Source organism: Phyllobates terribilis, unplaced genomic scaffold, assembly GCF_046119375.1.
Source record: "Phyllobates terribilis strain yellow unplaced genomic scaffold, ASM4611937v1 Scaffold_5__5_contigs__length_657084704, whole genome shotgun sequence".
NCBI lineage: Eukaryota > Metazoa > Chordata > Amphibia > Anura > Dendrobatidae > Phyllobates > Phyllobates terribilis.
Window position 1 is genome coordinate 212,124,961 of NW_027362765.1, and position 26,371 is coordinate 212,151,331.

At 43.9% G+C, this 26,371-nt stretch overlaps 1 protein-coding gene and 1 pseudogene across 2 annotated transcripts in view; both read left to right on the plus strand.

Annotated features, from left to right (window-relative positions):
• The first annotated feature begins 95 nt into the window (after positions 1–95).
• Positions 96–26,371, plus strand: part of ITCH (itchy E3 ubiquitin protein ligase) — a 77,429-nt gene continuing 51,153 nt past the window's right edge. For both annotated transcript variants that reach the window (XR_012322027.1, XM_073683768.1), the window contains exon 1: positions 96–268. The gene's annotated coding sequence lies outside the window, so the exon portion shown is untranslated. The remainder of the gene's footprint in view (positions 269–26,371) is intronic.
• Positions 2,567–2,739, plus strand: LOC141151183 (U2 spliceosomal RNA; annotated as a pseudogene).

Genomic DNA, 26,371 nt, shown 5'->3' on the forward strand with positions numbered 1-26,371 from the left:
GACACGACCTTTTCCGCGCATGCGTTACACAAATGTACACCCTACGCATGCGCCGGGCTGTGCACACCCTTCGCAACTAGCGAAAGCTTTATTGCTTTTAGACATTCTGTGTTGTGTCTCCTCTTGCGCATGCGCGGTATAAGCTGTCGTTTCCTCCTTAGACCGGCCGCTGCCATCTTCACCGGGGCGGAAGAGGCGAGTGAGCGAGTTTCGTCTTGACAGCGCCTCCGGGCCGCGGCTGAGTGGTGTCAGGTTATTCCCTGGCGTGGTGAGTGTCATCTGGCTCAGGGGCGACATGATAGTGTGTGGTGGCTTCTGTTATTGTGCTTCTGGTCATGTGTTTGTGCTGTGTCGTACTACGCAGTGCTCCATCCCTCCTTCTATACAGCTCTCCTGTGTGTGGTTACTACTACGTGTCTTCGGGAAGACCGGACTCTGATCCCTATTGTGATCTGCCCATTGCATCTGTTACAGCACGACGTAAAGTGATCCTTGCTGTCTTATTTACATGACCTGGTGGGACATTGGGGAGATTTTTTTTTAAACTGGTACAAAGGAAAAGTGCAGTAGTTTCCCATAATATCCGATCAGATTCGTCCTCGAATTTCCCAGAGACACTGTAAAATGGCTTAAGTTAAAGAGGTTGTCCACTCCTTTTACATTGATGGCCTATGCTTAGGATCGGCCATCAATGTCTGATCGGCCGGGGTCCGACTCCCAGTGCCCCCTATTCAAATCAATAGGAGGCGGATGTGCCGTACCCCGTTGCAGCGATTACAAGTAGACTGCCAGTTCGGCAACTCGGCAACGAAGTACTTCCAGCCGGCGGCCGCCAACAACGGTGACAGCTGATCTGCGGGGGTACCGGGTGTCGGACCCCGACCGATCAGACATTGATGACCCATTCTAAGACTAGGCCATCAATGTAAAAGAAGTGGACAACCTTTTTAAATTTGATTGCTCTGGGAAACTGCGACACTTTTTCTTTGCATCAGTTCTTATGACTTTCCCCAATGGTTTCTGGGCTGCTTAGATTTATCTATAGTCATTGTTACATGATTCTTAGGACCCGGTCTATTGTCCATATCTGTAATCTGTGGCCAGCCAGTGACAGCATTCCTGGCTCTTGTGTTGATGAGTCAGCCTGGCACGACATAACATGCATAACATGCTCGTCACACCAGCACATGAACGTAGTGATAGATTGGCTAATGAGAAGAAGAGGAGGGTCACAACATCCCCGTCTGGTGGCAACAGATTACTGTCATGGCCGCTGGACTAAGGGCCTGCATATCTATTCGCAACCTCTCTAATATGTCTGTGCAATGCTGGAATGATACATGTTTGTGTAACTATGTTACATTAGGAGTTGGTCTAATCTGGACTGAAAACTGGTTATTCAGACTTTTGTTTTTCTCTACACAATGGTGGACTAACTAACATGCACATCAGTAAAATCAAGTACAAAGCTAGACGCCATCGGCTCTTGGTATTTTTTTGTTTTTTGCTCTCTTCCATATCCCATGATAAGCTTGTTATTCTGTTAAAGGTTTTGTCTCCTCACAGTCCCATCCATAGTCAGAGTTGGGACCTATGAACATTGTTTTTGCTTATATAGCGGCAGTATATTCTGCAGCGCTTTACAGGCGCTGTCATCACTCACAGCCCTCATTGTGGCTCCTTATCAATATATCTATTGGAGTATGGGAGGAACCCGAGGAGAACATTATAGATGGAGGTTCCCTATCAATCTCTTGATAGACATATTAAATGGAAAATAATTGCAAAAAAAAAGTGCCAGTAAGTATGAATCGTGGTATCAGTACATGGCATGACTTTCTTTAATGACCACTGTGGCTGTAGTCATATATATGGTGGCGTCTCTTTTTTCATTTACAGTGACACACCATCGCGGAACCCAATAGCCCTCATTATAAGGTCCATTGGGCACTGCTGGGGTCGATCGTCTGACAAATCCACCACAGTACCGATGTGACTAGAGCATCTTTTTCAAGTGAATTTTGCCTGAAAAAGTGCTGAAAAAAATCACCATAATGCACAACAATGTGAAAACGATATTACAGGGCACATGTTCCCTCTTATGTCACTTTTAACCGCTTCAGGGTTCGGAAACCTTGCAGTGATTCCAATAAGTAATATGTTCACTCAAGAGGTGGCTTTGTTTTGAAGCTACCCGATCTATATACTAGAAAGTATAGGGTAAAGACATCGGCGGCAGAGCTGCTGGAAAAACTACTGAGAAGATGTCAGCAAAGGTGCTTCAGGGAAAAGACCGCTGGTATTTTCCTGAAGTGTTTTCGCCTTGGAAATCTTGGCTGTTCTGCCGTCATCTTAAAGATGTTGTGTGTACGTACCCTGATGAAAATTCACAGTCGTATTTTTATTTTTAAATGATCCTCTTATCATAGGATAACCGTTCATAAAATGTCAAAGACTAAACCGCTGCATCTCACTCCCACATCTGTTATCTAAGAAACCTGCACCTTTTGTGGTGAAGAAAGAAAAAAGGATATAGGTGTTAGCGGTAGAGAAAAACCATGTTCACATCACATCTTGGAGATCGGTTGTAGCATCTGTTCTTATCCGTTTAATGTCTGGTTCGTCCCCTACATGGAGACAAAATATTTACTGGCTCTGTAGAACAAGGAGATGGAAGAAGAGTCTGTTCTGTCCACGCTGCACATGTATTACAGCACCTCCAGGACCAGTGTACCAAAAAAAAATCAAATATACATTAGACATCAACATGGTCTCCTGCATGAAGAAGATGGGCAAAGGTTGGCGAATCAAATCACCAATGAATGCTACAATTTTTTATTTTTTTATGCTGTAACACCCAGGTCATTAAGGCTATGTTCACACATGTTGTGTTTTTCAGCGTCACAAATCTGCAGGAAATCAGCTGCGTCAAAAACGCAGGGTTTGATGCGTTTTTTTTTCACTGTCCTTCTGTCTTTATTTATGCATGTACATCAAGTTCTGTGAAAAAAGAACCCCATTCTATGTTGCCATCAAAAACACTGAAAAAAAAGCTGATGCAAATTTTGTTGCTTTTTTGATGCATTTTTTTTTCACCACACATTACTTACTATGGGTGAAAAAACACTGAAAGAAGTGACATGCTCTATTTTCCAAAAACCCAACCAAGGCACAAAATATGCAATAAAAAAAAAACATGATTCTGGTTTCTCATAGACTTTGCTGGTACTGCAAAACCCAGCTGAAAATTTGCATAAAAATCTGCAGCAAAAAAAGCTGAAAAACCCAAAATGTGTGAACATAGCCTAAAGTTGCATTACTTGGACTCTGGCAAACAAACTGTATCAGCTATTTTGTTGCTTCCTTTCTTGGATTAGTAATGTAGCAAATGAAGGCAATCTAGAAATACCCCTGATTACTATCGGATTGTGGAGGCTTTGTGTGTTCGGGATGAACCTTTGGCATGTTTGCTTTTCTGAATGCCACTGTACAGTGTACCAGCTTTACTGTATGTAGCACACTGCTAGGAGCAGCAGGTTACTGCATGCAAACTTTGGAGAGATTTCTGCCATGTCACCAGCATGTTTATTTTGAATAATTATCTGACATTTTTGTTGTTCCTGTTTAATTCAATAATAAAAAATTAGGAGCCCCCTCTCTAATGCTGGGGACCAGCAGCCGTTAACATGATATTTGTGCGTGTCAGCAGTATGGATTGGGACACAGACATATTTCCACACACTATGCCACAGCCCAAACAGCACCAGGTTTAATAGACATAAATAATATATTCTAAAAAACTATTTGCAAATTACAGCTGGGTTCAAAGGAGGGGGTTTCTGGATCAGGAAAAATTAGGTTAAGGTTAATGGCACAAAACAACATAAATCCCTTGCTGCATCCACAATGCTATTGTGCTCCCAGAAACAGTACTGGGCATGTACACATGTGCCAACCTATAGGGTTAAAATGGAGAACTGTGGAGGCCTTTAGATCCCCCCCACATTTTTTCTTTGTTCATTTTGTCAGTCATATGTTCTAAAGATAAGATAACTTTTTACTAGTGTAAAGTTATACAATTCCTGTCTGACTATTCCTCACACTGTTACGTGCCATCATCTGGAATATTAGCCTCATTGGCTTTATTCCTGCTCAGTGGTGCTCATGTCCAGGTATAATACAGCGCTGCTCCTGTCTATTGTGCCGTACTTACTATGGCTCCTACATCCCAGGGCCCCAACAGTCAGGCCCACCACTCACCACCAGTGTGCTATCCTTTCTCATAGTCTGAAAAACTCTTTGGATGGAAATGTTACCGCTCAGGAGTGGTAGGAGAATAAGGAGCACATAAGTCTGCACGGTTTGATGCAGATCTTCCTGTTGATTTGCTGAGACTCTTTGGCAGCACACCTGTTGTGAGTAGCCTTGCTCTTTAAAAAACTTCCTGCTTTATTTTATTTATTTTAATAGCTTTTACAGAATGTAGCAATGCTTATAAAATAAAGAAATGAGCCATACTTGCCCCCAAAACCCCCCCTCTGCTCCAGTCTTCACCTGACCAGACGTGATTACATCCCAGCCACAAATGACCTGAAGACTGAAATCGCTGATTACTGATATTCATGGCTTGTTTCTTTTATTAAAAAAACCCCTCTGAGGTGGACCTAATGTAATTATTTGATCTCTCTACAGGACATGGCTATGTTTTACATATATAGTTGGCTAATATTCCCTCTAAAGTAGCTCATGGAAAAGCATTTTGCTTAGTGTAGTGTGGCTGTACGATACTGTATTTTGTTTATTTTTACTTATATAGCGCCATTAATTTTACAGACCTTATCATCACTGTCCCCATCGGGGCTCACAATCTACATTCCCTATCAGTATGTCTTTGGCGTGTTGGAGGAAACTGGAGAACCTGGAGGAAACCCAAGCAAACATGGGGAGAACATACAAACTCCTTGTAGATGTTGTCCTTGGTGATTTGAACCCAGGATTCCAGCGCTGCAAGGCTACAGTGCTAACTACTGAGCCACCGTGCTTCCTGGAAGCAGCATGATAGAAAGTAATAGTCACCACCCAGAAATGTAGAGCTACCCCTGATAACATGGTTCCCTGAATAGTACAGCTAGTTCTAGTATAGATCCGGTTTGCCCACAGCAGCCAATCAAGTTTGATGAATGTGAGCTGTGTCTGTACTGGTACATAACAGCGCTGTCACTACTCTCAGGGCAGGTTTTTTGTGTAGTAATTCAACACGAGTAATACATATTCAGAAGGCGATTACGTAGCTAATTAATCTATATTAACTACTTATTTGGTTTCTGCTCACGTGTCCAAAAGACTCATTATTCCAACTGGTAGCAGTGCTAGAAAACTCGCCTCCGTTTTTTTTGAGTATATCTGTATTAGTTGGTGGCTGTCCAATAAGAGAAGGTCTCTGTTATTGGACGGCAGCTGCTACTTTAGTCTCGGAAATGGCAGGGGTCACGGATCTCCGGCTCTCAACAATCAGACATTGGTGGCACATACTAATTTTATGCTGCCAATGTCTTAGGCACGATGAGTTTTTGGTGAGGATTTGATGCTGTGTCAAAAGCGCAGGATCTTACAGTTCCAGCAAAGTGGATGGGATTTACACAAATCTCATGCCCTCTGTGCTTTTTTTTTACTCAGCGTAAACTGACCTGCAGTGAGTGTTTCAAGTCCGCAACATGTCAATTAATCTTACAGGTACGCTGAGTTTTATGTGCAGATTTTTCCCAAAGACGTTCATTAGATGTGGAAAACCTGCAGATAAACGCCTGTAATCCACACATGACTGTATGAAAATATTAAGGAGTATCAAAAACAAAGCTGCTCTGAGCCCCTCATTCAGACACTGTATGTAAAATCAGATACATGGACCACATGCTGATGACATGATGACACACTGATCCAAAACACTGATGACACCAGTATCAGTTCTTCACGAGTGTGTGAATTAGGCCTTATTTAATACCTGATTTGCCTAAAAGAGATACAAACTGGAGCGATAAAAACGCAAGTAACCTGATATTCCTAAGGCTGTGGTCTCACGATGCAAAGTTTTTAAGCGTTTCCGCAGCGGCAATTCCACCGCAGAAACGCTTAAAAAACGTTTGGTAGAAGATCTGCAATGTTCCCCAATGATAATCCACATGTGCTGTGCACATGCTGCGGAAATTTCCACTGCGGATTATCATTGCGGAAAAATCTGCAGCACTACCATTAATTTTGCGTAATCGCCGCCATTGACTTGCATTGAATCGCATAATATCCGCATCACTACATGTGCACATGCGGATATTAAGCGATTCAATGTGCGGATGGTACCTGGGTCTGGAGGACAGGAGACTCTCCTCCAAACCCGAATACCATAGAACCTGTAAAAAAAATAAATAAATAATAATTTAAAGTAAACATTATACTCGCCTTCCGATGTCCCCCGGTCTCCTTAGCGATCTGTCCTGGCTCCCCGGCGGCTCGTGGTGGTCTAAAAGGACCTTCCATGACGTCATTTAGTCATGTGACAGGTCACGCGCGTGACCTGTCACATGACTAAATGACATCATGGAAGGTCCTTTTAGACCACCACGAGCCGCCCAACACATCGGACACAGCGGAGAAGGAGACCGGGGGCCGTCAGAAGGTGAGTATAATGTTTATTTTTTACCATTCTTTTACTATAACTTGGTCACACTATATAAATTCATGCCGTTTGCATGGATTTATATAGTGTGACCATGTTGTCAAGCACTTTCCAAGTGATGCTAGAATCGCTTGGAAAGCGCTTGTCAACCCGCATGCGAAATCGCATGTGAAAAACGCAGGACTTACGCTTGTCCCTGGCAGAAAAACGCATGTACAATCCGCATGTGTTGTTTCTGCCAGGGAGATGCAGAAACGCTAAGGAAAAATCCGGAGCATTTCTGCATCGTGGGCACATAGCCTAATAGGTGCAGAAAATCTCAGCAAACTCATCGTGGGAATGTAGCCTAGAATTGTTCTTGTTTTTTTTGTTTTTTTTCTTGGGGTGCTGATTTACAATTTTTTTTCCCTTGTTCCTATTTTTCAAAATGAAAGAATGCAGACTTTAGCCTAAAGCGGTTATTGTGTGACAGATATTTTACTAAACAGGTAGGAGCCTGCGTGAGTGCTGGGAGATCACGGCTCCTCTACCTGTACAGGGCGTGATCTCCTTTGCTTACCTCATGAGAGCTGGTTACAGCCATGACGGCAAGGTTTCACTTGTTACAATACAATACAAGCTCACACTTTTCTGCCTTTACCTTGTTGAGACGGCTATTAAATGGGTTTTCACATAATTATAACCTCTGTCCATATTCCGTATTAGAGCATTTAGAGGTGGTCTCCTTCTTGTAAGAACCCTAAATTGGCTAGGACTGTAAGATTTGCTCCTGTTCTGGTGAACCGTTGAGCCGTCCTTCTATTACATGGATAACCATTCATCTGAATGGCAGTGATGTAATACTACAGCCACCCTTCAGCTGACTTTGGCTTCTCTGGCAAAATATACTGTTTGCTGGGAGTTGGTCAGTTCGGCCACATTCCTAAAGGGGTGTTTCTGATGAGACAACCCCTTTACAAAACATTTAGTGGCGGAACTGTAATGTTAAATGAAATACAATACATGTGGATTTTTTTGGGGGCTTCTATTTATTCAGGAGCGCACAGCTCATCGGCCAACTGACTTCCTTAGGTTTGTGGAGGTGGAGTCAGTATAAAATGGACCGACTCCAAAAATATATAATAAATTGGTATAGTAGTACAATGCAGTATTAGCTGTAAATGTTTTCATAAGAATTTGGGAAAGTTATTAAATGTGTCTGTTCTATTCCTGATCTAAGGATCTCTGCTTTTAGGTGAGATGAATCTGTGCTGCACTTTATGTACATGCTCAGTAGTGACCAGTGCTGTGGAGTCGGAGTCTTGTCTTACCAACTCCACAGCCCTGCTTCCTGATTTTTGTGGGCCCGTTCTGATAGTTGATCGACAGTTCAGGCCATCACCTTTGCACTATTGACCCGATCGCTGAGCTCTACAATGCAGCTGTATGAGTCTGTGTAGTCTATGCAGCATCATAGGAGCTTTGATGGTGAGTGGGATAGGGGGCTAACAAGTACGCTTCAGTGCAGTGCTCAGCAGTGCTCATGCACTGTAGAAATCGGCTTGTAAACGCTACGCATGTTCAGACTGCAGAGGTGGCTGTATCCTAGGCAATAAACAACCATACAACAAATTATTCATTTAATTATGAAAATGTTCGTGTTTACAAGCTGTACCAAGTAAATAACTTTTTAAAATAGCTTTCTGTCAAATCTCTATTTCAGTTGTTTGTTCAATGTGAATTGAGCGAAGCAATCAGGACTGTATGTGGCAGGGCAATTGTTCATTCGCATATAGTTTCGTCATTCTTCACAGTACATCCATGTTCACACTGGGTGATGTGCTACTAAGAAATTATGATTTCAGTGTTTGCATAAAATGTGCAATTCACAACAAATGAATGTTTGACAAGACCAGGGGTGGGGAAGCTCTAGGTGACCTGGTGAGAGGAAGCCCTCCCTTCACTTGGCCCTTTGGCACCTGGCTCATGTGCAGATGAAATGCTCACGCTTAGGACACATGGCTTTAGTCTGGACTGCACCACCGAGATGCTTAGTAGCAGGCATTGTACATACATCACATGGATGAGTAGAACTATTTTTATGTAAAAACAACTCAAGATCTTATTGTTTATGGAAAACATGATGGGTTATCATTTAAAGGGAACTTGTACAGTCTCCAGAATGTTCCCATCCGGTACTATAGAGGTATGGGTGCAGATTCCTTTATTCCAGTAAGGTGTTTGATGCATCATTGTTGCGCTGCAATCTTTGAGCTTTTAGTCTTCAGCATCACATATGCAAATTACTATTTCAGCGTCTTTTTCCCACGGACTAGTCCCTCCTCCAGTCATCTAATAATGCCTCCTTCTTTGTGGAAATATTGCAGTATTAATATGGAACGTCAATCGCCTTATTAGAAAAAAGACTATAGCAGTATGGGTGCAGATTTAACAGTAGGGTGCAGTCGCGGTGCCTTTAAAGAGCACAATAATGCTGAGGTGGTAAACAAAAACTGGCTGGTTGTATTTAAAAGGATAATCCAAGACGAACGTTGATGGGCTAAGATTGGTGGGGGTATGACACCCAGCGCCCACCGATTGGCTGACATCTCTTCCAACGGCTGGATGTAAGCAGTGTACAGAGTGGAACCCAGCAGCTCCATAGATTGGTTGGGGGTCGCTATTGAATACTGCAACGCATCTTCCATTGTATGGCCTAGCCCTAGATCATCAATATGTCTGCCCCAGTCAGCCCCTAAAGCTGACCATAGACATGAGAGCATTTTCAGCAGATATTGGAAGATCAACCTTAATTTTGTGAGGGCCACTGAAAATCTGATGTCTGTGGGGTTATCCACATGGGATTAGCAGCAGATGCTACTGAATTTAGCTGGCTCTGCCAGTGATCTACAGATAAATATTTTATGTCTGTGGTCAGATGGTCCATACGCTTTGCCGTATTCATATATTAATGACTGTCAGCAGAACCCAAAAACGTCTGCTGTCTGACCGTCCATGTGCATAGGGGTGTCCTGACTCTCTGACAGTAGAAGGATCAAGCATGTTGTATTTCAACATGCCCTATCCTTTGATCTCATGGCAGATAAGCCACTGACAAAGATGTCTGGCCACTTACTCCCATCTCCCCATTGAGAACACATCCATGCTAAATATATGGTCACCTTTACATCAGCATGGAGTTGCCAGTTCTATCTGCAGCTATAGAACAAAGGAATCATTGTATGCTTGTGGGGGGCTTCATTTAATTACCATCATCTTCATTCCTTTAACCCTAGAATGCATGACCATAAAAAGCTACTTTTTCACATACCTGGGGCCTTTTAGGCCCGTGTGCAAATAACATGGAATAACTCAAACAAAAATGACAAACAACTATATACCTGAGGAATACCTAGAGTTTCAAAATTCTAACCAAAGTAATCTTGCAGAAAATAGAAAACCATTAACAGGGCGGGTCTGCGAGGCCCCAGGTATGTGTTCTAGGGTTAATGTGCTCAGTAGTATGATGATTTTTATGTCCTCTTATATGTGAAGAGGTCGGTCTGATCTCCTGTAAGCGTACTGAAGTCATGTGACTGATGTGTCTATGTTTATCTTGACTTGGTTCTGACCTCTAATCCTATTATCGTGATTGTGGAGAACCATACAACTGCTCAGATTCAAGTTTGTTTGTTTTTTTAATGAAAATTATTCCTTTATAAGGCCCTATTCTAACGCACACAGATCCGCATTCTCAGGTTGACTAGCACCTGTTTAACCCCTTCCTGGTGTGACATGAATGTTGCACGTCAGATGCCGTTGTATGAAGCCGGCTCAGCAGCTGTGCTTGCTCCACACATGGATGTCAACTGTGTTATACAGCAGGCATCTGCCTCTAACAGCACTGACCAGAGATGGCTGTTGTTTAACCCCTTAAACGAAACCGGTCAGACAAAAAAACCCGCTAGTTTAGCTACAGTGAGAAAATTAAGTTTTATTTTCCTTGCAGCTGCTCTATTCCCGTCATCATAGTGGTGCAGGGAGCTGAAGTAGTCACCACACACTATACATTGAGCGCGATGAAGCGCTGCAGCAAGCGGGCCCCGGATCTGCGCTCAGTGAGTGATACACGACTGGGTGAGCTCAGCGGAAGGCCGGGGCCGCTAGCTGCAGCGTGTCATTCTACCCTGCTCCTCTGCTGATCGGTAGCATGGATTACAGCGGGGAACACTTAAAACAGGTGAGTATATGGATTTTTTATTTTATTCTTATTTTTACAGGTGGAGACAGTGGGAGTAGACACTACTACCCACATCATTGTTCCTGCTGGTGCTGATCGCAGCCCAGGCAGGGAACCATGATGAGGGCAGCGTTCAGCACCCGGCGCTTGGGAACAGCGCTAACTGTACACTGGTTCCCAGGCACCGGTATGTGTGATCCTGATGCGGCACACAGTTGCCACACGTGTGACACACACGGACACACTGGACACGGATATCTCCAGTACCCCTTTTTTCTGGTATCTGAAATATATGGACGTGTGAAACCGGCCTAACGTGATGTAAAGGCTACTGAACTGCTGAACACCATTATATCTGCATGTAAATAGAGCTTTTGGAGGTGATGGATTCCTTTTGAATACTACTGTCAATTTTTAACTGCGTCATTAGACACGCGAGTCATGTGTTGCGGTTTTGGGCATTTATTGGTCTCTCCCTTTTCCCCTGTGACATGATCACTGAGTGCCAATGTGTTGTCAAAATACAAAAAATGAGTTGAGTCAATCCCCTTTTGCCAGTTTAATTTAAAAAAAATGAAACACATTTGGTGCGTCCTTAAAAGTCCGATCTATCAAAAAATAGTGATTTATCCCATAAGTAAATGGTGTAAAGTAAAATCTAAAGAACAGGATTGTCATACCAAGGAAACGCAAAAACTGAAACTTAGTCGATCACCAAGAGGCAAACTTTTTCTGTGGAACCCCTAGTCTTTCTTCCCTGTACTGCACACCCTTTCCAAGCCTTTGTCTGAGTCCACATAGTGAAGTGACATGAGTCAAGGCGATGACATTGGCTGGGTCAGCACAGTGGGGCCCATCGCTTCCCTCTGAGTATTACTGCTGCCCCACACCCGCTAACACTATTCATCTGACTGCTCAGGTGGCAGACAGGTTATCTCTACATATCTCCATGCACTGTTGCTGATATGGCTGGGGAGCGGTCTATAAATAAAGGTGCTAGGACAGCGAGCTGCCAAGAATACATAGTAAAATATAAATAAAGCAAATGCATATTTTTTTTCATTTCTGTTAGTCTTTTTGCCCTTTCCTATCTTTGGGGAACTAGAACTCCCAAGAGCTCATGACAGATACAGATGTTCACTACCAGCTAGGGGTTGTAGTTGTTCTTTAAAGTTGGGCAGCTATTTATTGCATTACCCCTTTCCTGCGCTTGACATAAGTTTGTCATTGCTTGCAGATTGTTCTTGCAAGTCGACACACTATTACATCACACTAATAATCGTGCCCCAACTAACAGAAGGGATGAGTGATGAGCATTATCCAAACTGTATAATATCCAGTGTATGCTATGGGGTGGAACATAACCCTTGAGGCCACACAAGGTGGTGTGGATGATAATGCTCATGGTAGTGTGCTACTCATTTGCAGAATAGGAGCTACAGTAGGTGGAGGAATTGTACAGCAAAGCTGTGGCCGGACATTATGGTTTTCACGTGGTGGATTCAGAGCTGAGGCTCCGTGGAGTTCACAGGGAGGAGTGATGGGTGTATCCTGTAATAATCATGCTCTTCTACTGCCCCTTCTAACTTCACTGATTTATTCCGGTCACACCCACAACCACATACTCATCTGTGGCTAAAAATAATCCTCTTAGCATTTTTCAGAAGTATTTTTTACCCTGCTGTAAAATATGTAGTGCGACCTCTGCTCTCTGTAAAAGAGCGCACAGCCCGAAAATGAAGTGAGATCTTTTTCAGACTCTTAGGATGTGGTTTTGTAGCTGACAAGATTTCCAGTTATCCTAAAAGGGTATTCCAGTTTGGATACATTATCACTTGTCCACTTGATGGGTTAGAATTATTAGATTACTGTGGGTCCTACCAATAGGACCCCCACCAATTGCTAGACCAAGGGACCCTTGTCTGCCGTTCCTCTCTAGACCACAGCTAGTAGACGTTGGATACATTCAGGTCTATGGCACTGATTAATATAGGTGATGGCAGCGCTCGGGTAACTGCGGGTGGTGGGTCCCAGCTGTCAAACTCATCTGGTTCTAATGATGGTCACTCATCCAATGGCTAGTACGTGACCGTATAGCAGGAATATTTTCTGATCTGTTATGGCCACAATTCCTTGCCCGGCTGTGTCTCCTAACCTGAACGAACAGCCTCAGCGACATGGGTCCCAGTTAGTTTGGGTTGGAGACACGTGCTCAGGTCAGGAATTGCAGCTGTACAATAGCCCATAAAATACGTGCATCTTAGTGTGGTGTGAATAAGCCCTTAGATTAATGAAAAGTTAACATGATGACGACTCATGTCCTGACTAACATTGTTGAAATAATGTCCATTTCCACTGAAAGTTTCTTGTGAACGAGACTTCTGAGGAACGCTCGTTTCATGATCTTGCAGCTGCAGATCTCCTGACAAACGATTAAACAATCTTTTGGGCAGCTTGAAGATCATCATTCTCTGTAGTGCATTGTTCTGTTTAAATAGGACCTGTATTGCTGAGAATAATGGCAGGCTATGTCCAATAAACTATCATGGATTGTTCAGTGCACATCTTTTACTGCTGTCTGTGTAACTTTGCTGTTAAATTACCGCCAATCGGTAAGGTATGTACTTACGATCAGGAAACGCTGCTACAGGATAGTGGATGGATTTCTAGAAATCCCATGTCCACTATGGGTCTCTGTGCACCTGCGGATCACCTGTGGAATCTGATATGCGGCGCGTCTTTCAGACCGCAGCATGTCAATTTCTCCTGCGGGTCGGCATGCTGGCTTTCCCCATAGACCTAACCTCTATGAGGAAAGTCCGCATGTGGGGAAAAAAACATTCATGGCCGCTCATTATCATATGAGGGCAGAAGTGGTGCTGCTGTACTGCAGCACTGGGGCCGCAGCGGCTCCTCATCTTAGTGTTTATATTTAATGCTGGAAGCTGGGTGGTGTAAATCCACCCCATCTCTTTATATTTAGGCTATGTTCACACCTCATGTTTTTTTTAGCGTCAGTTTTCTGCAGCAAAACCTCATCTTCTAGGGTATTTTGTTCAGAATTTTTCTTGCAGTTTTGGTGCTGATACAAATTTTGATGCGTTTTTTCAGTGTTTTTTTCACGACCCATTACTTCCTATGGGTGAAAAAACATGCAAGGCACAAAATATGCAATAACAAAAAAAACAAACATGATGTGTGAACAGAGAATTCTGGTTTCTCATGGACTTTGCTGGTACTGCAAAAGGCAGCTGACAATTTGCATAAAAAACTGCATCAAAAAACGCTGAAAAAAACATGATGTGTGTACATAGCCTTAGGCCATGTGCCCACGTAACGTTTTTGTAGCGTTTTTACGGCCGCGAAAACGCTTGTAAAATCGTCTGCCATGCAAAGCAATGTGAATTCGGATGTGCTGTGCACATGATGTGCTAATTAGCGTGCCAAATTTGCATTGTGTTGCAAAACGCAGCATGACCATTTCTACCGCGATTACGCTGCAAATTCGCGGCCATTGAGGAACATTGAAATGTAGCAAACCTGCAGGTATATGTGGATTTGCTGCGTTTCAATTAAATTCAATGGCCGTGAATTTGTAGCGTAATCGCGGTGCGTGTGGTACCCAGGATGAAGAGGAGACGACAACTCCTCTTCATCCCGGCTACGACGCTGTGAAAAAAAGAAATAAAAAAGTTAAAAATAAAAAAAAAACTGTATACTCACCTCTCCGGTCTGCTCCTGGCCACGTCCTCTCTCCTTGGCGTCCCGCGGTGTACTATCAGGACCTGCGGTGACGTCATTTAGTCAGCTAATGGTCACACGACCGCTGACGTCAGGTGATGGTGGCGTGACCATCAGCTGACTAAATGACGTCACTGCCTGTCCTGCCAGTACACCGCAGGATGCCGAGGAGAGAGGATCGCCGCCGGGAGGAGACCGGAGAGGTGAGTATACAGGTTTTTTTTATTTTTAACTTTTTAATCTAAGTTGGTCACACATTATAAATCCATGCCGGTTGCATGGATTTATATAGTGTGACCAACTTGTCAAGCACTTTTCCAAGTGATGCTCAAAATCACTTGGAAAACTGCTAGAAAAAAAACGCTTCTCTCTGGCAGAAAAAACGCATGTAAATCTGCATGCGTTTTTTTTCTGCCATAGAGAGGCAAAAATGCTCTGCATCAAATATGCTGCGTGGGCACATAGCCTAACACATACAATTCAGACCAATCCAAAAGCCCTCCACACACATTAGTCTAATGTTCAAACCCACCAATATCGACGGGTTTGGCTGACAATCTAATATGTGTGTATGTGTGTGTGTGCGTGCGCGCACGCAAGGTGCCCAGAAACTAATTGATGGTTATGGAAGATGTTGATCAGGCATGTCTGATTTTGGACTGTCGACCACATTGTCCTCCGGGAGAGAAGCCACCAGCCATCGTTTCAGCCAGAGCACTTATTTGTATGGGATTGTCGGCTGAGATGCTTCAGCTGGTAGCCATCTAATCTGTATGGGGACTGTTATACAGATAATAAAATTGGGTTCAGTTCGCCATTTACACAAACAGTTATTCTCATCTTCCTCATCTCTTGTAATCACCCTAAATTATCACGTTCCTTTTACTTATAGTTGATTTGTCTTTCAGGTATCTGCTTACATGCTACAATCATTGTGTTTGGTAGACTGACTTTTAAGCACGTCCTCTCTATTTTTCTGCCACATGAGATTAAAATCCAATCAGATCAAATGGACATTTACACATGCAAATTTTGGTCTGATTGGACACTAATTGATCAGATATATTTGTGAAAATGCACCATTGGTTACACTTGGCCAGAATGTGACGCAAAGACCTACAATCACACTGACTGCTCATGTTATCACAGATAACAACTGATTTTTTGTAAATGTGTAATTGTCACTACATGGACCTATTTAGGTAAAGACTTTGTGCCAAACCTGAATCCGCTGCTTAGTCCTGGCACTATGTTGACAGCAGACGGGAGACATTAGTGGTGTGTTGGGACAACTTTAAAGTGAGAAAACGTGTTTTGTTTGTTTTTTTTTGTTAAATGTGTAATGAAAAATATTAATATTAAGGGCACTGGTTCCTTGTGTAGAATTTAAGATTTTTATTTTACATATTTGTTTTAAAGGCAATATGTCATCATGTTTTCGCTACCCCATCTGAGAGCAGAATAATGTAGAGACCTTGATTATAGCTATATATTTTTTACTGGGCTGCTTAGTGTAGTTTTTATAAAATCATTGTTTTATCAGCATGAGATTATCACTGGATGAATTGTAAACCTGCTGCAGGTAGTCCGACCATGTCCCCAACACTGGCAACTTTCTGCTTATACACAGTGAGCTGAAAATCAGTGGTGTGGGCGGGGTTATGCAGATTTCAGCCTTCGGAGAACTGGGAGATCTGCAGCAGATAAAATTGGAATTTTATAAAAACTGCAGCAAGCAGCCCAATAGACAAATCTCTGGAATCAGGGTCTCTGCCCCTACATCATCCTGCTCTCAGACAGGGTAGCAAAAACCTTGTGTCAGATTCCCTTTAATAGATTACCTTTTCCCTGACTTGCATTATTAATTTTCTTTTGTATATTGTTAAAAAGAGGAGTTTACCAGTGTTGTATAGCGGTTAATGTCCTGTAATCATATGAACTTCAAATTGGGAGGGCGATTCTGGGAGGTCCGCAGAGAGCCGAGGTTCTGCAGTTGCATCCACACACCACCAATGCGTATGGAGTCAAAGTTTTATTCCTCGGCAAAGGTAGATTTTACAAAGACTAAAGAGATACCTCTTTATGTAGAGGTCCAAACGCCCATACAGCCATAGCACTGGTTCTATTACTAAATTCTGCTGACATGTTCCCTTTTAACTGTGAATCTAGTTTGTATTGTGAAATCTGGTTACACATCTGATACACCCGACAGTGTAGGAGTGAGTGAGGAATGGGAGTGCTCACGCACTGACACTGTGCACACCGCTGAGTTGCAGGACTGTCTGCACATGTGATTCTGTTAAAGGGAATCTCTCGGCAGGATCAGCCCTCCTAAGCTATCTATATGGGCATGTAGGTCATAGAAAGCTGAATAAAATGATATTTGTAATCCGTCTTATTCCAGAGAAATACACGTTCTTCTTATATGTAAATGAGCTGTTAAGATCTATGGGCCGGACATAGATCTCCAGAAATTGTGACCACCAATGCAACTTTTTACTTTCGCGATATGAGAATTGCATCCCCCAACGTGTGATAATGCAGCAGCTGTACAGTATGGGGTGATGGGTGTTGACGCTGACCATGACAGTTTAAAACAGTAGCTGTTGCAACCAATAGTGACAACGACATCTAGATGGTTAACAGAGTGTGGGGGCTTCCTCTTTAACGTAATCGGCACCCTGAGATTATGATTGTGTGGTCCTGATGGCTGCCTTAGCAATTCATAGCCAAATAACGGCCTTGGGGTCTGACTGCTATAGTGGCCTGTTGATAAATCAGCAACTTTTAGAATTTTTTCCATTCTTGTTATTCCACATTGCGTAAATTCCTGAAAATGACTTGAAGGATTAATAAAGTACCTGATAGCAGTTTTGAATATGTTGTGGGTGCTGTTTTTAAAATGTTATTACTTTTGGAGGGTTTCCTATATAGGTCCCCCAAAGTCATTTCAAAACTGAACAGGTCCCTCCAAAAAATAAGTTTTGTAAATTTCCTTGAAAAAATGAAAAATTGCTGCTACATTTTTAAACCTTCTAACATTCTAACAAAATAAAATACATTTTACAGATGGTGCTGATGTAAACCTGACAAGAGGTACCGTATACACTCGAGTATAAGCCGACTTTTTCAGCCCATTCTTTAGGCTGAAAAAGCCCCCCTCGGCTTATACTCGGGTATATACTAATTGTATATACATTTTCCGGTGGTGGATAGTAGTGGGGGGGGGTTGCGGCAACGGAGGCGCGGGGTACACACAGTGGCCGCTGCTGCAGCTACCACGCGTGCCCGCTGCTAAAGGAAAATGAATATTCACCCTTCTCCACATCCATGGGAGTGGAGAGGAGTGAATATTTCATGGGCGTGGAGAAGAGTGAATATGCATTCTCTTTAGTAGCGGGCACGGAGGATCACTGAGCTGCAGCGGGAGCTGTGGCGCTGCTGACATTGTGCGCACGCTATTAAAGAACAGGGATATTCACTCCTCTCCACTACCATAGTCCCGGCATGGAGAGGAGTGAATATCCCCACAGCTCACCTCGGTGTCTGGGGCACGTGGCAGTGACGTCATGCGCTGCTCAGGTGCGGAGGTGAGCTGCTGGCAGAACAGGAGCAGGGCTGGAGTAGAGGGAAGGAAGGTGAGTAGAAGTGTTTCTTTTTTTTAATGTGTGCAGTGATGGGGTGCCATGCAGACCAGGATTGGGATGAGGGGTGCCATGCAGACCAGGATTGGGATGAGGGGTGCCATGCAGACCAGGATTGGGGATGACGGGTGCCAGGCAGACCAGGATTGGGGATGACGGGTGCCAGGCAGACCAGGATTGGGGATGATGGGTGCCAGGCAGACCAGGATTGGGGATGATGGGTGCCAGGCAGACCAGGATTGGGGATGATGGGTGCCAGGCAGACCAGGATTGGGGATGATGGGTGCCAGGCAGACCAGGATTGGGGATGATGGGTGCCAGGCAGACCAGGATTGGGGATGATGGGTGCCAGGAAGACCAGGATTGGGGATGATGGGGGCCAGGCAGACCAGGATGGGGAAATTTACCAGTAGCTGCTGCATTTCCCACCCTAACCTTATACTGGAGTCAATACGTTTTCCCAGTTTTTTGTGGTAAAATTAGGTGCCTCGGCTTATATTCGGGTTGGCTTATGCTTGTGTATATACGGTAAATGTTATTTATTAACTATTTTGCTGTGACTAACTGGATTAAAGGTATAGACATTCAAAGTTTGAAAATTGACAATTTATCATGTGTGATATTTTTATAAATAAATGCAAAACTTAGTTGACCTACATTTACCACTATCATAAAGTATAATGTGTCACAAAACAACATTCTCAAAATCACTGGGATCTGTTGAAACATTTCAGAGTTATTGCCACATAAAATGACACGTCAGATGATCTGAAAAATTTTTGACTGGTCACTAGTGGGTTAAATAAAAGGGAAATTACTAGTGTGATGTGTAATGGCCGTTCTCTGTGTGGCATTGTAAGAGCGCAGTCAGACAAGCCGTATAAATCTGAATGCAGCGCACATCCTGGTCAGGATAACCACCGGCAAGTCCGTGCGTTGCGTTTCGATCTCTGTCTGATTTATATGGCCATCTGACTGCGCCCTAGCTGACATATCTGCAGGTTCCTCTCAGTGCTTCAGCTCTCATCTCACAGGCAGTCAGTGTTACTATGCAGCAGAGCTGTGAGAGCTGCAGCTGCTAAGGTGTTTGTAATGAATCAAAGTTCAGTTGTTACTGTTCTGTTACAATTCTCACGCTGGTAACCATTACACATAACACTGGTAACACCTAATTTTATTTATAATAAGCTCTGAAGGCAGATTCTCATGTAGATCAGCCCTGAACAACTGATTTACATATAAGAAAAACGTGGATTCTCTGGAATAAGACATTGGTTTATAGATATCAAGTTATTTTTCTAAGACAGAGATGCCCATATAGACAGCTTAGGATGGCTGATCCTACAGACAGATTCCCTTTAAGACAAAGCTTGCTCTGGGCAAGCGAGCGCTGCCATTCATACTAAGAGGCAGTGTTATGCTATGTGAGAGGCGGAATGGTGCACGGAGCCCTTGGGCACATGTAGGGTGCACCGAGGAACCCCGATTTACATTTTAAACAAAACATTTTTTTTCTAGACAACGAAAGCAGTAAAATCTATAGTACTGGCATGATCCTTATACAGTGCCTTGTGAAAGTATTTGGCCCCCTTGAACTTTTCTACGTTTTGCCACATTTCTGGCTTCAAACATAAAGATATAAAATTCTATTTTTTTTGGAAAGAATCAACAACAAGTGGGGCATAATCATGAAGTGGAACGAAATTTATTGGATATTTTAAACTTTTAAAAAAAAAAATAAAAACTGAAAAGTGGGGCGTGCAATATTATTCGGCCCCTTTACTTTCAGTGCAGCAAACTCCCTCCAGAAGTTCAGTGAGGATCTCTGAATGATCCAATGTTGTCCTAAATGACTGGTAATGATAAATAGAATCCACCTGTGCGTAATCAAGTCTCTGTATAAATGCACCTGCTCTGTGATAGTCTCAGGGTTCTGTTTCAAGTGCAGAGAGCATCATGAAGACCAAGGAACACACCAGGCAGGTCCGAGATACTGTTGTGGTGAAGTTTAAAGCCGGATTTGGATACAAAAAGATTTCCCAAGTTTTAAACATCTCAAGTAGCACTGTGCAAGCGTTCATATTGAAATGGAAGGAGTATCAGACCACTGCAAATCTACCAAGACCCGGCCGTCCCTCTAAACTTTCATCTCGAACAAGGAGAAGACTGATCAGAGATGCAGCCTAAAGGCCCATGATCACTCTGGATGAATTGCAGAAATCTACAGCTGAGGTGGGAGAGTCTGTCCATAGGACAACAATCAGTTGTACACTGCACAAATCTGGCCTTTATGGAAGAGTGGCAAGAAGAAAGCCATTTCTCAAAGATATCCATAAAAAGTCTCGTTTGAAGTTGGCCACAAGCCACCTGGGAGACACACCAAACATGTGGAATAAGGTGCTCTGGTCAGATGAAACCAAAATCAAACTTTCTGGCCACAATGCAAAACGATATGTTTGGCGTAAAAGCAACACAGCTCATCACCCTCAAAACACCATCCCCACTGTCAAACATGGTGGTGGCAGCATCATGATTTGGGCCTGCTTTTCTTCAGCAGGGAAGATGGTTAAAATTGATGGGAAGATGGAGCCAAATACAGGACCATTCTGGAAGAAAATCTGTTGGAGTCTGCAAAAGACCTGAGACTGGGACGGAGATTTATCTTCCAACAAGACAATGATCCCAAACATAAAGCAAAATCTACAATGGAATGGTTCAAAAATAAACGTATCCAGGTGTTAGAATGGCCAAGTCAAAGTCCCGACCTGAATCCAAGTGAGAATCTGTGGAAAGAGCAGAAAACTGCTGTTCACAAACTCCCTCCATCCAACCTCACTGAGCTCGAGCTGTTTTGCAAGGAAGAATGGGCAAGAATTTCAGCCTCTCGATGTGCAAAACTGATAGAGACATACCCCAAGCGACTTGCAGCTGTAATCGCAGCAAAAGGTGGCGTTACAAATTAACTCAAGGGGGCCGAATAATATTGCACGCCCCGCTTTTCAGTTTTTAATTTTTTAAAAAAGTTTAAAATATCCAATAAATTTCGTTCCACAATTGTGTCCCACTTGTTGTTGATTCTTTCCAAAAAAATTTGAATTTTATATCTTTATGTTTGAAGCCAGAAATGTGGCAAAAGGTATAAAAGTTCAAGGGGGCCAAATACTTTCACAATGCACTGTAGATGCTACGTTTCCAATATGACTGTGCTAGCAGTTTTAATTGCAGTTTGGGAAGTGACAGTCTCTTTAAATGCAGTCAACTGTGCTTGTCAGTTACATGGTGTACATTTCTTATACAGTTTATGTACATTTTATAATTTTACTTTACGGTAATCTATGGTAGACATATGCAGTTGCATAGGTTGGTGTCTGTGTTTTTTTTTTGTTTTGTTCTGAACCTATACCCCCTTTCTCGGAATACTGAATTGTATTCAACTTTTTGCCACATATTGTTTAGGCCTTTTATATAGTGTTTTATATAGTGTACTATCATCAATTCCTTCAGTGTGCTAAAATTTTGTCTACAAATTTTCTTTTTTCTAGGCAGGATAAAACTGTATCCCACAAAGCAAATGAAAAACTGAGAACTATAAATTCTCTGCGCTTGCTCTTCTTGGTAAATTTTGCCGATGGCAATCATGTGAATTTCTCCACGTTTTATTCAGATGAATAGAGTAGTGATGATATTTCTACTAGAGATGAGCGGTGTTCGACTCAAACTGTTCGCCAATCTCAAATTCGAGCTGTTTTGGGCGGTGTTCGAGCCGTTCGACGAACCCGAACGATTTGAAAAAAATTCGGCTGTTCGAGGTTATGTTCGATAACTGTTCGTGCACCAAAATCATAACTGGATTTTTTCTCAGTAATGCTGAAAATTAATGTTAATACGCAGTTTGAGTGTACAGCGGGGTGGGGGGAGGGGCAGGGGATGGATCTCTGCAGGAATAATGAAGATCTCCATTTTTTTTTCTCTTTCCCGCATTTACAGTGGGGAGGTGCAATCTGTCAGCCTATCAGCAGCGCACACACGGAGCGAACTGCTTCTTTTCACACAAGCAAGGGCATGTGTCATTGGCAGTGTATGTCACATGTCCTTGCCCTATAAGACCCAGCCATTTTCCCCGTCGCCACCATTTTCTCACTGCTGCAGCTGCGTGTTAGACGGCACCGCTGTTGCTGTGTGCGCTATACTTTGTTAATTTCAAGCCAATTTTCGCACAAATCTACAGATAGCTTGGGAGTAGGGAATAGTTGTGATTGCAGTCCTTTTGAGGACTAGGTTACATCATTTCCTACGACTTTTATCAGGCTGGTCTGTGCTCTTAAATAGATAGGTTGGGAGTAGGGACTAATTATAATTGCAGTCCTTTTGAGGGCTAGGTTACATCAGTTCCTATCGCTTTTTGCTAGGCAGGTCTGTGCCAGTGCTGTGCAAGTTTTTTTCACAGCATTTGGCTAAACCTAGCTAAGCAAATCCTTTTTGGCCTCTTGCAGTGTGTGTTAGTCAGTGGAGTAGCCTATCTGTGTTGCAAGCTACACCACCTGTGTATAGAATACAATTTTTTTACTGCTACTAGCCAAGTAAAACCTTTTGGGCATAGCATCATTCTATTAGTCCATCTATACTAACCTCCACCAGGTTGCAAATTCAAAATAATTTTTATCTGCATCTAGCTCTGAAAAAATATTTGGGCTTGTAGCAGTGTGTGGGACTTGTTCTATTAGTCCATCTATACTAACCTCCACCACCTGTGTTTGTAATAAAATTGTTTTACTGCACCTAACCCAGCCAATACTTTTGGGCTAATACCACAGTTTGGCCACTCAGCTCTGCTCGGTTCCCATCCATTGTTTTTTGTGCAGACAACTCCAGAGTTGTGAATAAGTTAACCACCAAAATGAGTGGAAAAAGGCCTGCTGCTGGTGGAAAGGGGAATAGGCGTGTTGGGAAGGGAAAAAAAGGTTGTGTCCGTGGGGTAGGTGTTAAAGCAACAGTAACATCTGCAGAAGAAAGACCATCTTCCAGCCAAACTAAGATGTCTACTTTTTAGCAGACAATGTGATTAAGATCCCTTTCTTACGGCCACGCCAATCGCTACAAATTCCAGATGAGGCACAAAAATAGCAGGTGCTTCAACGGATATCAAGTGCTCCTTTAAGTGGGCTCTCCTCCACCTCAACTTCAACATCACAAATACTCCAGTCCTCAGAGGTGTCACCCCAATCTCACTTGCTTCCTCACAGCTCCCAAGTCTCCAGCTGCCCGTCTGAGTATGGGGTTGAACAGATGGTTGAGTCTGCAGAGCTGTTTACTCATACTATAGCCTGGGAATCAGGGGTCGGCTGCAGAGCTTCTGTGAATCCAGACGAGGAAATGATCTGCACTGATGCCCAGAATCTTTATGAGTCGGATCCAGGACCAGACGCAGAAGGTTCTGACCATAATGTAGACCCTCGTTCCCAAACTGTAACTCCTGTGGTGGAGACAATGAGGAAGACGATGATGAGACTCAAATACCTGATTGGAGCGACAACTTTAGTTTTTTGTCAGGGCAGGAAGAGGTTGGCTCTGAGGACGACGGGTGTGATAACACACAGGGTGATGCTGACGAGGTTGGAGACACACTTACTGTCAACCCACAGTCAGCTAGTCGATGAGGTCAGCAGAGGAGGTGGAGGAGGATGCTAGTGACGACGAGGTCAGGTTGCGCCTTCCTGGACAGAGACGTAGTACTGGAAGCACGTCAACAACTGCATCCTCAAACACAACTCTGCCTCTGACCACAAGTCGTGGTGGCTCTTCAGGTCGCATGGGTGCTAAGCCTTGCATAGCCTGGGCATTTTTTCAGATCGATAAGGATGACCCAACTCGTGTTATCTGTAGCATTTGTCAGCAAAAGCTAAGTAGAGGCCAAAAAATACATAGTTTGAGTACTTCATGCATGAACCGGCACATGGATATGAAGCATAAGTTGCAGTGGGAAGCTCACTGTGCTACAATGCGGCCTAGCCGGCCGGGCCAACCACCGTCTACCACATCTTGTGCATCCGCGGCCTCTTCATCCTTTGTGACTGGGGGGACAGCAGTCACACCTGTTTTGGGACGCAGACCTGCCACCTCTTTACCCGCAACAGCCAGCGTGATTGGCAGGTCATCATTTTCTTTGGAGGTGGAAACACCAGCTGGTGTTGAGCATTGTCCGACATCGATAGCACCACCTTTGGATCAAGGCAACCTAACATTGTCCGCCTGCATCTTCCTCACAGACCGGCAATTTGCCGGGGACACCCTTCTCAACCCCGTCTAAGCACAACAGCCAGCCCTAGGTCCCTCAGATGTGGACAAGTAAAAGACCATTTCCTCCTAGCCATGAGAAAGCTAAGAGGTTGAATTTCACTATCTGCAAGCTCTTGGCTACAGAAATGCTGCCTTTCTGCCTGGTGGACACAGAGGATTTTCGAGACCTTATGTTCGTCGCAGTGCCCCAGTACCAGATGCCCAGTCGGCACTACTTCTCAAAGAAAGGTGTGCCTGCGCTCCACCAGCATGTCGCACACAACATCACCGCTTCTTGGACAGGGGCATTACATGTCGTTGACTGGGCACTGGGTAACTATGGTGACAGCAGGACAAGAGCCTGCTGTCCAAGTCTTGCTGTCCCCACGAGTTGTGCGTCAATCCTCTTTATCTCAAAGTTCCTCCACTGCTTCTGCCTCCTCAACCTCCTCTCGGTCCTCCACCTGCACCTAAAGCCTGTCTGGTCATGCCACAAGCTTTCTAACTGCGAAGAAGGGATCCTGCACACCTCCTTACTATGCTGGCAGTAGGGCTCAACGTCATCAGGCAGTTTTTACTTTGAAATGTCTGGGAAATGTGAGTCACACAGCTGAGGAGTTGTGGTCAGCTCTGGAGAACCAGTTTCATGAATGGTTGTCTCCACTGGACCTGAAACCAGGGAAGGCCGTGTGCGACAATGCTGCAAATCTGGGTGCGGCCCTTCGCCGGGGCAATGTCACACACGTGCCTTGTATGGCTCACGTGTTGAACCTGGTTGTCCTGCAATTTTCAGCCCACTATCCCGGACTAGATGGCCTTCTGCAGAGGGCACTTTCGCTGTGTGCTCTCTTCCGCCGTTCGCATCCCGCAGCTCAGCGACTTACATCTTTACAGAAGTCATTGGGCCTGCCAGTTCACCGGCTAAAATTCGTTGTGCCTACTCGGTGGAATTCAACTCTGCACATGTTGCAACGACTGTGGCAGCACCGACAAGCCCTGTTGCAATATGTTCTGACGTATAGCCTGGGCCAACAAGATCCAGAGGTGGGGCAAATCACGCTGGAGGTGTGGTCTCAGATCAGGGACCTATGCACACTTCTGCACAGTTTTGAAATGGCGACGAAATTGTTTAGTGCTGACGATGCCATTATCAGCATGACTATTCTGGTGATTTACATGCTGGAGCACATGTTAAACAGAATTCGGAGTCAGGTGGTGGCACAAGACGAGGTGGAGGAAGTAGAGGAGGAGGAGTTGAATGCGGAAGGGCTAACATCTGCAAGGTCCAGACGGTCGGCAGCACCAAGGCGGTAGGCATGTGAGGGTGGGGGAGATGGTTTTACCAGGGCGCATGGTAGCAGCCAAACTAGTGAGGAAGGTGCAGGAGCCCAGGAAGAAGTGGAGGACGAACTGATGGAAGACTCATCAGATGAGGGAGACCTTGATCACATTTCTGTTGTGCGAGGTTGAGGGGAGAGGGCAGAGGAAGGAAGCTTGATTGTTACCTCGCCACCAACACAACAGGGACTTGGTGCTCCTGGATGCGCAAGACACATGAGTGCCTTCTTGCTGCACTACCTGCAACATGACCCTCGAATTGTGAGAATTAGAAATAATCCTGACTACTGGGTTGCCACAGTTAGATCCCCGATACAAAAGTAAATTTGCAGAAATTATTCCTGCCATAGAAAGGGATGCACGCATGCAGGAGTATCAGCAGAGACTGTTGCAGAATCTTACATGTGCTTTTCCACAAAACACCAGTGGTGCACGTTGTGAATCTCACCGTTCCAACTTGCCAACCGTGGGACAGTCGAGTGT